Source organism: Hemicordylus capensis, chromosome 1 (assembly GCF_027244095.1).
Source record: "Hemicordylus capensis ecotype Gifberg chromosome 1, rHemCap1.1.pri, whole genome shotgun sequence".
Lineage (NCBI taxonomy): Eukaryota > Metazoa > Chordata > Lepidosauria > Squamata > Cordylidae > Hemicordylus > Hemicordylus capensis.
This window is the reverse complement of record NC_069657.1, coordinates 359952032-359968885: the sequence shown is the minus strand read 5'-3', so window position 1 is coordinate 359968885 and position 16854 is coordinate 359952032. Positions and strand designations below refer to the sequence as shown.

Below are 16854 nucleotides of genomic sequence, written 5' to 3'. Positions count from 1 at the left end.
AGCTCGCAAACAGAGCTCCTCTCTCTGCAAAGCCTCGGCCCGAACTGGCGCTTTGGGTGCAAAGGACGCCTGGGAGTTCCGACGCTCTTCAGAACTCCCAGGTGTCCTTTGCACCCAAAGCGCCAGTTCGGGCTGAGGCTTTGCAGAGAGAGGAGCTCTGTTTGCGAGCTCCTCTCTCCTTCTCCAATTATGGGTCCCTGATCGGCGTACAAGGTTAGGACTCGGGCAGCTGGGAGGGAGGGCAGGTGGGTGGGCGGCGTTGGCGGCCGCGGCGGCAGTAGCTTGGGCCGATTTGGCCCCTAATCAGGTGGGGAGGCGGCGGGGGCAGCTGGTGCATACCCCTACTGGACAGCATTCGGACCATAAGACGCACCCTCATTTTACCCCACTTTTGGGAGGGGAAAAGTGCGTCTTATGGTCCAAAAAATACGGTATATGATTTATAAATAGTGTGTGTGTATATATGTATGTGTGTGGATACACACAAACACAAATGAGAGGGGGGGGAGAGACTAAAAGAAAAAAAGTTCTATATGACCTTTTATTTTGTCTATTCCTGTCCCAAATAATGCCTTTTAAAAACATACACATTTTATAAAACAAAACTGTCACGCAACTCAAATTGCCCTTCAGGCTATTACGCAGAAATGAAGGCCTTGCCAAATGCTGAAAAATGACCCCAAAAAAGAAAAGAAAAGGAGATCAAAGGGTTGTAAACTGTGTGGCATCATAATTTAGACCATAAAGGATATGAGGAGAAGAATAAAACCCCTTTGAATTTGCAGTTGTATATCAGCTATCCTATGCATGTTGGCGTGGGGGGCAGGTTGTGCTTTTAAAAACCATAATCCAAAACACATCCAGATGTTCAAAATATACTTCATAGTACATTTTAAATCCATTTGGGCAGCTGCTCTTGATTAACATCCACATGCTTTCATTGTTGCCCCGAAGGCTTTAACTGCACCTAGAACTCCAGATGATCCTTATGCTTCTATCAAACCTCATTCCTCTTCAAGGACGAATGAATTGGCAACTTATCAAAAGCCATTTTAAAAATAAGAACTAAGTAAGGTGTGGGGTTGACATTTTAGATCTATAGCCTCAGCATTAACCTATAGTAAAATGCAGATGTATTGAATTAACAATTAATTCTCAGATCAGAACACAGAGGCAGCTGTAAAGAAAATAAGATGCTTGAAAGAAGTGGTGAAATAGATTTGCAAGAAACAGCATTTTTTTAAAAAAACAACAACATCTATTCAGTTTATTCTAAAATGGACATTGCTCACAAAAATATCAAGATTAAAATATCCAAATCGAATTCTAAAGATACAAGTAAGCTCTACAGTTACATTCATATCTGAAGATACATGGAAATGTAATGCAGAAAACTGCAACTAGAGACTAACCTTCACAGGTACTACTAGGAAGCTGATATGCTGAAGAGGCAACTGGGGGTGGTGATTGCCATACTGACTTGCCACTTATAACAATGACAAATGTGAGACATGTTTTATTCTTTCCCCTTCATCATATGAGAATATTCTAAAAGCAGGGGATAGGAAAGCTTAACTTTTAAGTATTATTTACTAACCAGAGAAGTCCCATGTACTTCAACGAGGCATTCCTTTGTTTACAGTTACGTTTGCTGGTTAATTAATGGGATCATCAAACAGCATGCTTAAGGGCTATCCAAGAGAGGGGAAATGCTTCCATGCTATTCTGTAGTATACATTGTTTCATGTAAAGAAATCAGTTTAATCTAGTATTTAATCTTCATTTTGAGGGGTAATTTGGACAAACGCACCCCTCCACTCCACATGATTAGGTAATGGCAAGGCAACACATGGTGAGAAGGACACATGGATGCAAACACTCCTTCCTTGGGTGATTAGGATGGGCAGTTCATTCAAACTGTCCTGATGTCATTGATGTTAGGCATTCAGTCAGCCTGAACATAATCAAACCTTACATACTCAAGATAGGGCTTCATGTACACTTCCATCTTGAAGAGATTGCAATAAAATATATTGCTAGGAGCAGAAAGGGAATTACAAGAGAGGAGAGCTAGTCTTGTAGTAGCAAGCATGACTTGTTTTCTTAGTTAAGCAGGGTTCACCCCAGTTGCATATGAATGGGAGACTAGAAGTGTGAGCACTGTTAGATATTCCCCTCAGGGGATGGAACCACTCTGGGAAGAGTAGAAGGTTCCAAGTTCCCTCCCTGGCATCTCCAAGATAGGGCTGAGAGAAATTCCTGCCTGCAACCTTGGAGAAGCCACTGCCAGTCTGTGAAGACAATACTGAGCTAGATACACCAATGGCCTGACTCAGTATATGGCAGCTTCCTATGTCCCTAACTATCCTTATTTCAGCACAAGTTTCCATGGAACATAGAAAGCTGCCATATACTGACCACTGGTCCATCTAGCTCAGTATTGTCTTTGCAGACTGGCAGCGGCTTCTCCAAGGTTGCAGGCAGGAATCTCTCTCAGCCATATCTTGAAGAAGCCAGGGAGGGAACTTGGAACTTAGATGCTCTTCCCAGAGCGGCTCCATCCCGAGGGCAATATCTTACAGTGCTCACACATCAAATCTCCCCTTCATATGCAACCAGGGCAGACCCTGCTTAGCTAAGGGAACAAGTCATGCTTGCTACCACAAGACCAGCTCTCCTCTGTAGACAGCAGCATATGGGGTTTCTATTCTATTTGTAAGCAAATGATTTGGCAAGAAGATAAAGGAGAGTCAGTCTCAGAGTGATATGCCCTGAAATGTATCAAATTCCCTTTTCGGTTTTGCATCTCAGCACATACTGGGCTGGTTCAGAGGACATGCAGAAGCAGAGTTAAATCTCAGTTCCATGAAATGTGTCCAGCAGTGCATGCCACCTCTCCCATGCAAGAACAGAAATTCTACATACAACTGATTAGAAATAAGCCAAAATTGGTCATGATTCCACACTGACCAATTTTGGTTTATTTTAAACACTTTGGTTAAAGTGTTTCAAACTTTAACTTCAAACATCAGCTCTTGTGTTAAATAAACCAAGGTTAGTTGGTCCAGAAGTTATAACCAATTCTGGTTTATTTCTAACCACACTTGAACATAGGCAGGGGATGGGAGAAATGTGTGCTCCTGAGGCAACCATGTATCACACAAAACCAAGATTTAAAAATGGTTCTGCTCAGTCAGAACTGGCCCACGGTGGATATCTTTTAACCCAATTTTGGTGTTAGTTATTTTCTCCCCCTCCCCACACCTCCACTTTTGTGTGTATACAGAATATATTCTAAAGATGACTAGCATCTAGCAACAAACCATATGTGGCATATCTGCCTTCAAACTAATGTATCATGTTTCCAACATCAGTGCTGTGTTATGATTTGTGATGTTGTCCTAGTGTATGAACCTTTACAGTCTACTTTAAATTACTATTTGCTAGTAGCCCTAGTCATAGGATTTGGCCCGAGAGTGCTATAACAACAATTATGCCCAGATCTCTTCACCCAAGAGGTGTAATGTTACTGCTAAATTGCCATTGCACAATTGCACCTAACTTTCATGCTACAGATCCTTGTGAATCTGTAGGCACAATAAACATCACAGAATCAGATATTAGCTGGCCATAGGCAATGATGGATGAGACACAACACCACAACTTGCTCTTTCACAGCGAGATTTGTTCTTCAGTGCTCCACCGATAGCAATACAAACTTGTTTTTGTCAGGAAAGTGCACAGATGCAATTCCAAAGTCAGAGAGGAAACAGATAAGATCACTAACAAGGTGTCATCTTCACAGTGTTAATTTATTGGCCCAAGTCTTATTTTAAACAGATGTCCACTTGAGTTCCACCAGTAATACATCCCATTATGGTCTCAAAACTCACTGTGTGTTTGTGATTGCAATGATTCTCAGCAGAGTGCCACCAGTAGTACAGGAACAAGAAAAATGTTTGAAAGTGTAGGAAACTTGCCTAATGTTCATACACTAAATTTTTCAATGGGCCAGAATATAATTCCAGCAAGTTCCCAACTATCAAAAGCAGGGTTTGGGGTATAAACTAATCCTATCTGAACTAGAGATGGCAAACTTTCAGAGCTCATCTCAGACTAATCAGGAAATAATCCCAGTTCATCCCCTCAACTGGGAAGAACTCTAATCAGTTATCAAGCCAATCTGAAGTGGCTCAGGAATGTTTGCCACTGCCTCCTCACCAGCCTCCCCTTCCCCTGTCTTGCAGCAGCAGCAGCAGCAGCAGCAGCAGCAGCAAGGGATTATGTTGGTCTACGGGATTAAGCCAGTCTTGAGGCAGAGAGCATTAATGGTCTTTGCTAAGCAGAGCTCACCTTGGTTTGCATTTGGAGGGGAGATTACATGTGAGTGCTAGTCTGCTGTAAAATATTCCACTTGGGATGGAGCCCATAGCAGACTTATAGAGCATCTTTGCATGCAGAAGGGGACAGGTTCAATCAACGGCATCTCTAGGAAAGGCTGTGAAAGACTCCTAACTGAAACCTGAGAGAACCGCTGTCAATCAGTGTGAGCTAGATGGACCAATGGTCTGACTCGGCATATGGCAGCTTTCTACGTTCCTAAGCAGAAGTGACACCATATGGAAAGGAGGCAGACTTTTTTCCTTTCCTCCAACAGTGGTGGCTGCAAGGCCTTTTTCCTTCTCCTCTTGTCACTCTAAGACATTGTTCAACAGCATACTGGGGGCGGGAAGGTACAATGGCCCTTGGGATTTGGAGTCTTATTCTTTGGGAAAACCATGCCTTTGCCCTGGCTCATTGCAAAGCAGTGCATCAGAACTGCAATGGTAGATGGAAAAGCAGCTTTCAGTTCCCATGAAGCAATGCCACAATTCGTGAATATAGCCCATGGGTTATACAGGATTTAGCAGGGTATACAAAGGGTTTTTACAAAACAGAATACAAATTATGTTTTTTTACATAATTGTTTATCTGCTGCAGGTTATATTAGTGTGTAGGTTATACTCTCAAAAATACAGTATTGCTCAAAAATGTGGTCTTGCTCTTCTCTTGGTATGCGGTGAGGAGGGAAAGGGGAAAGACTCCCTCCATCTCATGTGGTGTCACTGCTGTTGCCTCTCCCACCATCCTGCTTCTGCTAAGACCAGTAAGTAAAGGGGGCTGACAGGGAGGCTAGGGTGGAAAACTCTTGAGCTCAGACAGTTCTCAGGGCTTGAGAAGTTAATCATTCCTTGGAAATGGGAGCTCTTCTGAGTGCGAAGAATTCTTCTCCCGAGTCCAACCTCAAAAAACTTCACCGACATCCATAGAATTCACTAAATAAAAATGGATATCCACAATCAATGCCCACATCTACCCACTTATAAATGAAATTCTAGCACAAGAACAGCCCTGCTGGATCAGACCCAACGCCTATCTAGTCCAGCATCCAGTTTCCCACAGTAGCCAACCAGAACCTACAGGCAAGAGGTGAGGGCATGCCCTCTCTCCTGCTGCTGCTCCCCTGCAACTTGTATTCAGAGGCATTGTGCCTCTGTGCCTGGAGGTAGCCTATAGCCATAAGGACTAGTAGCCACTGATAGATCTGTCTTCCATGAATTTGCCTAAGCCCCCCACACACGCAGGGTCAGCAGCTTCTAATGCTATTTTGTTTTTCATCAGCTTCTATTCAAAAGGTATTTTTAGGGTCAACATCATACTTGGCCTTGTGTCTATTCACTTGCATTATTACTGGGGTAAAGTAAAATAAAGTGTGCCATCAAGTCGATTTCGACTCCTGGTGCCCACAGAGCCCCGTGGTTTTCTTTAGTAGTATACAGGAGGGATCTACCATCGCCTCTTCCCACACAGTATGAGATGATGCCTTTCAGCATCTTCCTAGATCACTGCTGCCTGATATAGTACCAGCGGGGATTTGAACTAGCAACCTTCTGCTTGTTAGTCAAGCATTTCCCTGCTGTGCCACTAAAGGTCACCTTATATACCTTTGATGTTAACATGAGTCTTTAAATATTTTTTTAACAAAGCTTCTAGAATCTACTAGGGAAAGGAAGACATATAACAATGAGGTGGATGTCAGAATAGTAAGCAATTTCTGAAGCTCTTTGCCAAAAGATATTCTGTGCAGATTCTTTCACAATGAATGCAGAATTCCAAATATGCTCTGATCAATGACCCAATGCAAATCCTGTGCATTTTTACTTCAAAATACACAGAAATAATGAATGGAGCAATAATTGCTTTCTTGTCTTGGTCCTCCTCAAAGATATTAGCTTTAGTCTGTTGGAACCAACATCATCTTATTCTGAAGGACACACTTAGTAACAGGCTGTAATTTTTGTAGCAACAAATGAAATGGAAGTTCCCTTCCCCACTGCTTCTGCAGACAGAAAAAGAATGCCTGGCAGAATTTACTGTAATTCAGGAGTAATAGGAAGGAACAGGTAATAGACTGAAGAAGAACATGAACATGAGGAGGTAAACTGAGCCCTGAGCAAAGGAGTGTTCTTTCTCAGCAGTAGGAACAGAGATGGGAAAACGAAGGACTCCCCCACTGGAGAGGCAGAGCAGATACAGTGAAGGAAATAAGTATTTGATCCCCTGCTGATTTTGTCCGTTTGCCCTCTGACACAGAAATGACCAGGCTATAATTGGAATGGTAGGTTTATTGTAGCTGTGAGAGACAGAATAACAACACACAAACCCTCAAAAGCCCAGTGCCCAAAAGTCAGCGATGGATTTGCATTGTAGTGAGGGAAATAAGTATTCGATCCCCTATCAACCAGCAAGATTTCAGGCTCCCAGGTGTCTTTTCACTATATGCAGGTAACGAGCTGAGATGAGGAACACCCTCTGTAAGGGAGTGCTCCTAATCCCAGCTTGTTACAGTACCTGTATAAAAGACACCTGTCCATAGAAGCAAGCAATCACTCAGCTTCCAAACTCACCACCATGCCCAAGACCAAAGAGCTGTCGAAGGATGTCAGGGACAAGGTTGTAGACCTGCACAAGGCTGGACTGGGCTACAAGACTATCACCAAGCAGCTTGGTGAGAAGGTGACTACAGTTGGCACGATAACTCGCAAATGGAAGAAACACAAAATAACTGTCAATCTCCCTCGGTCTGGGGCTCCATGCAAGATCTCACTTCGTGGAGTTGCAATGATCATGAGAACGGTAACAAAGCAGCCCAGAACTACATGGGGGGAACTTGTCAATGATCTCAGGGCAGCTGGAACCATAGTCACCAAGAAAACAATTGGTAACACACTACGCCGTGAAGGACTGAAATCTTGCAGTGCCCGCAAGGTCCCCCTGCTCAAGGCAGCACATGTACAGGCCTGTCTGCAGTTTGCCAATGCACACCTGAATGATCCAGAGGAGAACTGGGCGAAAGTGTTGTGGTCAGATGAGACCAAAATCGAGCTCTTTGGCATCAGCTCAACTCGCTGTGTGTGGAGGAGGAGGAATGCTGCCTATGAGCCCAAGAACACCATCCCCACCGTCAAACATGGAGGTGGACACATTATGCTTTGGGGGTGTTTTTCTGCTAAGGGGACAGGACACCTTCACCGCATCGAAGGGACGATGGACGGGACCATGTACCGTCAGATCTTGGGTGAGCACCTCCTTCCCTCAGCCAGGGCATTGAGAATGGGTCGTGGATGGGTATTCCAGCATGACAATGACCCAAAACACACAGCCAAGACAACAAAGGAGTGGCTCAAGAAGAAGCACATGAAGGTCCTGGAGTGGCCCAGCCAGTCTCCAGACCTTAATCCCATAGAAAATCTGTGGAGGGAGCTGAAGGTTCGGGTTGCCAAACATCAGCCTCGAAACCTTTCTGACTTGGAAAGGATCTGCAAAGAGGAGTGGGACGACATCCCTCCTGGGTTGTGTGCAAACCTGGTGGCCAACTACAAGAAACGTCTGACCTCTGTGATTGCCAACAAGGGTTTTGCCACCAAGTACTAAGACATCTTTTGTGAAGGGATCGAATACTTATTTCCCTCACTACAATGCAAATCCATCGCTGACTTTTGGGCACTGGGCTTTTGAGGGTTGGTTTGTTGTTATTCTGTCTCTCACAGCTACAATAAACCTACCATTCCAGTTATAGCCTGGTCATTTCTGTGTCAGAGGGCAAATGGACAAAATCAGCAGGGAATCAAATACTTATTTCCCTCACTGTAAGCCCAAGAGCACAGATATCAGCATCAGGAGCTCTGGGGGTTCAGCACTGAGGAGAACATACAGAAACTATTTTAGCATTATAAGGACATAGGAAGCTGCCTATGTCAGACCATTGAGTCAGACCATTGGTTCATCTAGCTCAGTATTGTCACTGTCTGGCAGCGGGTCTCCAAGGTTTCAAGCAGAAGTCTTGCCCAGCCCATTTGGAGATGTGAGGGATTTATTTTAAAATATTTATACCCCACCCCTCCACTACATTGGAGTGGCTTACAACATTCATAAAATAGTTACAATATAAAATAAGATTAATAAAATTAACCAAATTAAACAAGTTAAAAATCCAAGCTAAAACCACAATCAGAATTAGGTTTTAAAATTTCAAATTAAATTCTCTAAAAAGCTAAAAATGAAGAATTCTAAAAACTAAAGACTAGAGAATCTATCAGATATAAGCAACAGGTGAAACATTAAAAAGCCTTTTTAAAAAGATGTTTTTATTTGTTTTTTAAAACAAAAAAATGGAGCATGGCAAAGCTCTTCGGGGAGGGCGTTCCAAAGCCAAGAGGCCACAAACGAAAAGACCATGTCTCTATTCCCCACCAACTGGATCTCTGTTAGTGACAGGCCCATGAGCAGGGCCTGAGATGATGAGCAGAGGGCCCTGGAAGGTTCATATGGGTGAATGTGGTGCAACAGGTACCCCAGCCTCAAGCCATGTAGAGCTTTAAAGGTCAAGACCAGCACCTTGAACTAGCCTGGAAGCAGACTGGTAACCAATTAAGCTGCCACAGGATGGGTGTGATTCTTATGAAGTGACTTACACCCATGAGCATCCTTGCGGCAGCATTCTGAACCAACTGAAGCTTCCGAACAGTCTTCAAGGGCAGCCCCATGTAGAACGCATTGAAGTAATCCAATCTAGATGCTACCAAACCATGAATGACTACGGCCAGGTCCGACTTCTCCAACAGCGCACCATGGCGCATCAGTCATAGCTGGTAAAAGGCACTTCTGCATACTACTGCCACCTGTGCTTCCAAGGACAACATCGGGTCCAGAAGCACGCACAAGCTGCGGACTTTGTCTTTTAGAGGGAGTGTGACCCCATCCAAGACCAGATTTACTTCGCTACTCGGATAATCAGTTTTGCCAACCCAGAGGACTTCTGTCTTATCTGGATTAAGTTTCAGTTTGTTTGTCCCCATCCAATCCAGAACAAACCATGGCTCAGAGCATCCACTGTCTCCCTGGTGTCTGCTGGCTTAAAAGATAGGTAGAGCTGGATGTCATCAGCATACTGATAGCACCACAGCCCACGCCTATGGATGACCACTCCCAGAGGCTTCATATATATTTAATTTATTTCTTTATTTTATTTTAACATTTATATTCCGCTCTTCCTCCAAGGAGTCCAGAGTACCTCCAAGGTGTACGTAGTTAATTTTCTCCTCACAACAACCCTATGAAGTAGGTTAGGCTGAGAGAGAAGTGATTGGCCCAGAGTCACCCAGCAAGTATCATGGCTAAATGGGGATTTGAACTTAGAACTCCCCAGTCCTAGTCCAGCACTCTCACACTCTATCTGCCGGCGTAGGTCATCCACCAGGGCGACCAAGTCAGTTTCCATCCCATATCAAGGACGGAAGCTGGACTGGAAAGGCTACAAGTAATCAGATTCATCCAGGGCAGCCTGGAGATGAGATACCACCATGCTCTCCAATACCTTGCCCAAGAAAGGGAGGTTAAAAACTGGTTGAAATAGATTCAGGTCATCTGGGTCCAATGAGGGCTTTTTTAGGAGGGGCCTGATGACTGACTCCTTCTGATGAGGGGCACCCCCCCACCTTAGAGAGGCATTTACTACCCCACCACCCATGGATCCAGGCCCTCCCTAGAAGCCTTAGCGAAGGCTTAAATTTGGGACCTTCGGCATGCATCCACTAAGCTACAACCCCATTCCCAGATCGATTATGGCTCAAATATCATAGAAATGACACCTGGCTTATTTGAATACATACAATATTCCTGGAGAACTATTATTTTAATTACACTTTTCCATATGCTTTTGCTGCTACCAGTAAGCCCTGATCAGGAGTGTTTTGAAACATGGATACTGTACCTGGTTACAGCATCCATTGGAATGCTCGTGTTAAGCCCTGGCCCTAAGCTGATGTGTGCTGAAACCTTGTCCCCAAGCAGTACCCAAGTACAGCATTTGTCTCAGAAGACAAACTGTATTTGGGGAGAGGTTCTTCAGAGATTATTCAGACTATAAATGCTGTAATCTTGGTGAATAGGAGCCAAGGTTTCAGTGTGGGCACAAGACTTACAAGCACACTCTCTTGGATACGGTACTGTATCCATGTGCAGCATTCATGATCCTAAGCATTCCTGAATAGGACTATAGACTGGAAAGAATGTGGGGATGGAAAAAAGAAGCAAACTAAGATCTTTCTCATCCATAGGAAAGCCAACATTTCAGAAGTCTTGTTAGTGATAACGCATGACTGTGAGCACTGTTCCCTCTAAGGCGTGCGCACGCTCACAAGTTTTTAGATGTCCGCTCAGTTCATTTTAGATCCTGCTCAGGTTGAAGGTTGAATCAGGAAGGTATTCTGAATGCAGGTGCACACGCACTCCTTGATACTGCCACCCAGAACAAAACTCATTCCGCAGAGATGAGGGGTGGGTGGGGGGAAATCAGAGGGACCACTGACCGTGAGCTGATCTTTATACATACACATATAAAAAAATTTATGTTTAAAACATTTGACACATAATATACTGTGGATATGTAAACATGCCCCAAGTTACCATTTTCCTCAAACCCTTTTTTCTGCTTTCCCCTTACAAGGAAGAGCAACTGAATCATTTGCAGGTCTGACCACATTTGTTCATGTCTATTTAACACACCTCATAGTTCTGTACCTTTGATGTGAACTAATCCAACACGCATGGCTTTTTACAGGCCATCTTCCACAGCTGTGTAATGAAGAGAGCCAAATTAGGCCCATCTGTCTAAATGGAAAGGAGGTCTCTAGCCATAAACCATGCTTTTGTTAACTGGTACAGAAGCTGCCAGAAACTGCCTTCCAATACTCCCGAGTGTCAGGCAAAAGATTTCATTACTGTCAATTATTATCTAGACTAGGCAGTGTGCAGCAGTTTGGAGGATAACACAGTCCTGCTGCCCTGGACATTTCAACACGGGAAGCTGCCTGATACTGAGCCAGACCATTGGTCCATCTAGGTCAGGATGATCTTCTCCAAGGGAGCAGCAGCTCTTCAGGTTTCAGACAGGGGCCTTTCCCCAGCACTACCTGGAGATGCCAGGGGTTGAACCAAGGGCCTTCTGCATGCAAAACCCCTTCCCTGAGTTCCTGAAAGAGGTTCAAGTTTTTGCAGTCTTCCATGTACTATGGGGGTATAGTAGCTTTTAACTATAACGTCAAGTAAGCTGAAAGGGCTTCCTCTGCATTGCCATAATTTGGATGCAGACTGTTTTATTCGTTTACTAAATGTGATCAAACCTAAAGTGAAATGAATGTTTGGCAAAGTAGCTTCATTAAGTAGCTAAGTAAAAGTCTCAATTCCAGAAGTACTTGGAGTGCTCCTTATGATATGCTGCTGGCAGGAATCATGGATTTAAATAATAGCATGTTTCCCTGTGAAGACTTATGTGCCATAAATGTCAATCACGATGCAGAATCATATCAGGAGCAAGCCATTGCTTATTTGGATCTGTTCTACTGATCTTACTGATAACAAAGAGCAAATACTGCCATTATTATTATTTAATTTATATCCCACTTTTCTACCATAAAACTCAATAAAACATACATAAGGTTCATAGGTTTCCCATCCAGGCACTGAGCAGACTCAGATCTACCTAGCTTCTGTACAGCTGCTACAACATGTGCCTTACATTGCTTCTCCACTTCCCCTGCCTTGCACAGAACAAACTGCTGATCCCTTGCCAAGCTCTAATTCTCTTGGCATCAGAAGAGATGATGGCATATGGTTCTGGAAATGAAATTCAGTATTTCAAAGGCTTACCCAAAGAGCCAGAACAGCGGCACCTGGAACACATATGTTGAGAATCACATGCAGGTGGCAAAAGAGGTAGCTCACTAATATGTGTTGCATACCTCCACAAGGAGTGTCCTGGGCTTTCCACACAACAAGGACTATTATTATTATTTCTTGTTTACACAGTCAGACAGGTGTTATCGACTGGTTTATTTTATCCAGACATCGAGTCCTTCCCAAGGACCTGGGATGGCTGAATTTTATAATCAATACTGTTGGTTATTATAGATATCATCACAAAATATAGGCTGCTTTTTGTAATTGGCTGATGGTGATTTCTGTGGCCCCTATGGTGTTGAGGTGCTCTTCAAGTTGTTTTGGAATTGCACCTTTAATAATAATAATAATAATAATAATAATAATTATTATTATTATTATTACTACTACTACTACTAATATTACTATTATTATTACTATTATTATCATCAATTCAATTTCTACACTGCCCTTCCAAAAATAGCTCAGGGCGGTTTACACGGAGAAATAATAAATAAATAAGATGGATCCCTGTCCCCAAAGGGTTCACAATCTAAAAAGAAACATGAGATAGACACCAGCAACAGTCACTTGATGTACTGTGCTGGGGGTGGATAGGGCCAGTTACTTTCCCCCTGCTAATTAAAGAGAATCACCACATTAAAAGGTGCCTCTTTGCCCAGTTAGCAGGGGTGGTCAGGGATTAATCAGAGATTTCCAAGAGTAGAGGCAAATCCATGAACGGTGGAACGCTAGCCAGGGAAAAAAACTAGGTTGAAGAACTTCCAACCTAGCCGATATGCTCAGCAACTTGACAGTGTAGCCCTCAAGAAGACTCCACAGCACCAGCACAGATAAAGGGCATATGCCACATCAGAAGGAATTAACCATTCCTCCCACTCAAATAAGAACATAAGAACAGCCCTGCTGGATCAGGCCCAAGGCCCATCTAGTCCAGCATCCTGGTTCACACAGTAGCCCACTAGATACTGCTGAGAAGCCCACAGGCAGGAGCTGAAGGCATGCCCTCTCTCCTGCTATTACTCCTCTGCAACTGGTATCCAGAGGCATCCTGCCTCTGAGGTTGGAGTTGGCCTATAGCCCTCAGACTAGTAGCCGTTGACAGATCTCTCCTCCGTTAAGTTATCCAAACCCCTCTTAAAGGCATCCAGGCTGTTGGCTCTCAGCACATCTGATGGCAGAGAATTCCACAAGTTGATTAAGTGTTGTGTGAAAAAGTTCTTCCTTTTGTTGGTCGTAAATTACTTGGCAATCAATTTCATGGGATGGCCCCTGGTTCTAGTGTTACACGAGAGGGGAGAAATTTCCTCTCTGTCAACTTTCTCCACATCATACATTATTTTATAGATCTCTATCATGTCTCTCTGCAGTGTCTTTTGTTTCTAAACTAAAAAGCCCCAGGCACTGTAGCCTTGCCTCATAAGGAAGGTGCTCTAGACCAAAATACCCAGCAAATACTTTTGGTCTGGGTAACAACTAGGGATGTGCACGGAACCAACAGGGGCCAGTTCGAAGGCAGGAGTGGGACAACTTTAAGGGCAGGGGAAGGTGCACTTACTCCTCCCTCCGCTTTCCCCCTGCCAACGCTCCATCGTTTGTAAAGACTCCATTGGGCAGCAGCATACCTCTCTGCCACCCCATTCCCTCCTTGGCTAGAAGTGGCCCCACTCACCCAGCACTTCTGGCCAAGGAGGGAACGGGGCGGCACGGAGGTATGTTGCTGCCCCGACCGAATCTTTACAAATGGAGTGCTGGCGGGAGAAAAGCAGAGGGAGGAGTAAATGCACCCTCCCCCACTCTTAAAGTTGTCCCCCACTTCAAGCCTCCAAACTGCCTGGTGTTCAAACCTGTCCAGAGGCCCGTAAAAGGGCCTCCAAACAGGTTCGTGCACATCCCTAGCAACACTATGGCCCATGTGAATTTGCACAGGGAGTGGTGCTGCCTAGGTCAAAAGCAGAGCCTTGGAAATTTAAAAGCTACTTCCAAGGTCAGTAAGTGACAGCATGGTGCTTTCCTTGCCCCACCTCAGCAGAACACTATACCCAATACTAGGAATGACCTATGGTGGGGGTGATATTTGGGAAACACCCCATGGAGGGTGGGATCTCTATACAGATGGAGAGGCCATAGAAACTCATTTTGTTGTTTTTTTGGACATGCTTTTCAATAATGCTTAGGATTTTTATTTGTAGTTTTGTTGATTACCTTGCGATGTCATTATTTGTTAGTGATGCTACTCATTGGTCTTCTGTTAAGTTGTTGGCTGGCTTGGGGACTCAATGGTGGAGGTGGAAGGCCGGGCAAGAATATTTACACTTCTCAGCTTCAGTCCTCCAGCTGTTTTTGGTCTACAACTACCATAATCCCCAACCACAGAGGCCAGTAGTCAGGGATTATTGGAGTCGTAGGCAAACATTTGCAGGAAGGCTTAAGTTGAGCAGCCCTGCCATATATCTATGGGTCGGTTTGGGGCACACCATCTACCAGCCCCACCAAAAACATGATAAGGATGCAATTATGTGCAGGAGTGTGCTTACTGACTGGCACAAATTTGCTAAGCATAATTGCTGGAGGGCCTGGTTCATCTCACCCCCACACATGATTTAAATACAATTGGAATATAGTATTTAAATAGTATGAACTGCTATGCAAAGTGCAGTGGCATACTGGAAAAACAATGAGACTTGCACAGTTCATTTGTGTGGTGAGTTGAGCCAGAGACTATAGCATCTAAACCAGCCCGAAAATATATATTAATAAAAAGGAGCATGAAGCTGGTTAGTATACAGAGGGTTCTGTTTTAGTACAGGCTACTGGGCTAGGCTTTCACATTCCCTTCACCCCCACAATTCTCTGTTGTGTCTGCTCTGTTGATACACAATCTCTCTGAGTACAGCATGTTTTTTTCTACGAGGAGATCAGTTGTGCATTTGCCCAACGGGCTTGGTACTATACTCTCTACTGTGTGGGAGGCAACAAAGGATTTAGTTTGCCAGGATGAGAAAATAGCTCAAGATAGCCTGGCTCGCATGGATCTGGCATTTTATATTGTGTTAATTTCTGAAAGTAAATTTGTACAAGCAGATAATGGCAAGTAATGCAGTGACTCAAAGAACAATTAAAGGACTGTCATAAGCCTCATGACTTACAACAATGGTGCACTCTTTTCCTCAGCCACACAACATAATTAAGACATTCAATTTAGAAGAGTTAAAGTCATGCTGTGTGCATGACAATTCACAAGTTCACATTAACAAGCACTACCTCTTGGATAAGCACAGCTGAGCCTTGACACCAACATCCCTAGCCATCACAAAATTATGTAATGCCATCAAATTTGAACTGAACTTACTCTTTTAGAGACTAACCTTCTGGTTTTACTAATATCAAGATTGTTCTCATATACAAGGACTAGAGATAGAGAAGTGTCCCTCTCTCTGCTTATTACGTTTTAATTCCCTGTATATTTTTCCCTAGCTGCACTATACCAGGTCAAACCCTCTTGCTTTTGTCTAGTTCAAACCCTCTAGCTTTTGTCTGTAGAAAGACACTTTGACATCTAATTAACATAGCATATTTTCTTAACTTTACTGTAAGAGCAGCAAACCTAGCAGTCTGAACACATATGTTCAATTATTTTTATATCAAACATGTTCAAACAAATAATCTCAGGATGCAGATTTAGCTATCAGTAAAGACTCAGATTTAGCTATCAGTCACCAATACGAATTAGCTTCAATATTTGGTGTTTGCTTGAGACTGGTTAGGGCCCAATTGATGGGTTACAAAAGCCAAGTAGGGATGTGTATGGAACCACGGAGGCGTGGTCCGGCACTGAGGGGCATGTAACTTTAAGGGGGGGGTAGAACTCCCCCCCCGCCGCCGCTCTTCCCCCTCCGGTGCTGGTGCTGTTAAAAGTCTTCTTGGGGTGGCAGAGTTCCTCCCTGCCGCCCCCGTCGTTGTTCTTCAAAGCTCTCAACGGAGTTCAGCTAGCAGCGCGCGTGCGATGTGTGATGTCACGCAACGCATGCGCGGCAGCAGCGGAGACGCACGCACGCCGCTAGCTGGACTCCGTTGAGAGCTTTGAAGAACAACGACGGGGGCAGGGGCGGCAGGGAGGAACTCTGCCGCCCCAAGAAGATTTTTAACAGCACCAGCGCCGGAGGGGGAAGAGCGGCCGGGGGGGGGTAAGTACTACCCCCCCCTTAAAGCTACATGCCCCCGCCCTGCCGGACCTCCGAACCGGTCCGGCGGTCCTTAACATAGTGCCCGGACCGGACCATGCACACTCCTAAAGCCAAGTTGACAAGTGACCACGGTATCTACAGAAACTGCTGAACAATGCCAATAGTTCAGGGATGGGCGTGTCATTTGTAGATAGGATAGATTATAATGCCATTAGTTATCCTTTAACATACTTTTTACCATCCTTTATTTTATATATATTACATATTTGGGTTAAACCACAGTAAGAAGATAGACTTATTTCAGTCATTCTAAAAGATAATTTTAAAAAGGTGAATTTCTAACTTAAAGTTACTATCTATAGATTTTATCTATGCATAAAATTAAATA

At 44.0% G+C, this 16854-nt stretch overlaps 1 protein-coding gene across 2 annotated transcripts in view; it reads right to left on the bottom strand.

Annotated features, from left to right (window-relative positions):
• The window catches only part of SASH1 (SAM and SH3 domain containing 1), a 197945-nt gene that overhangs the window by 140433 nt on the left and 40658 nt on the right, over positions 1-16854 (bottom strand). The gene's annotated exons all lie outside the window — the stretch shown is intronic.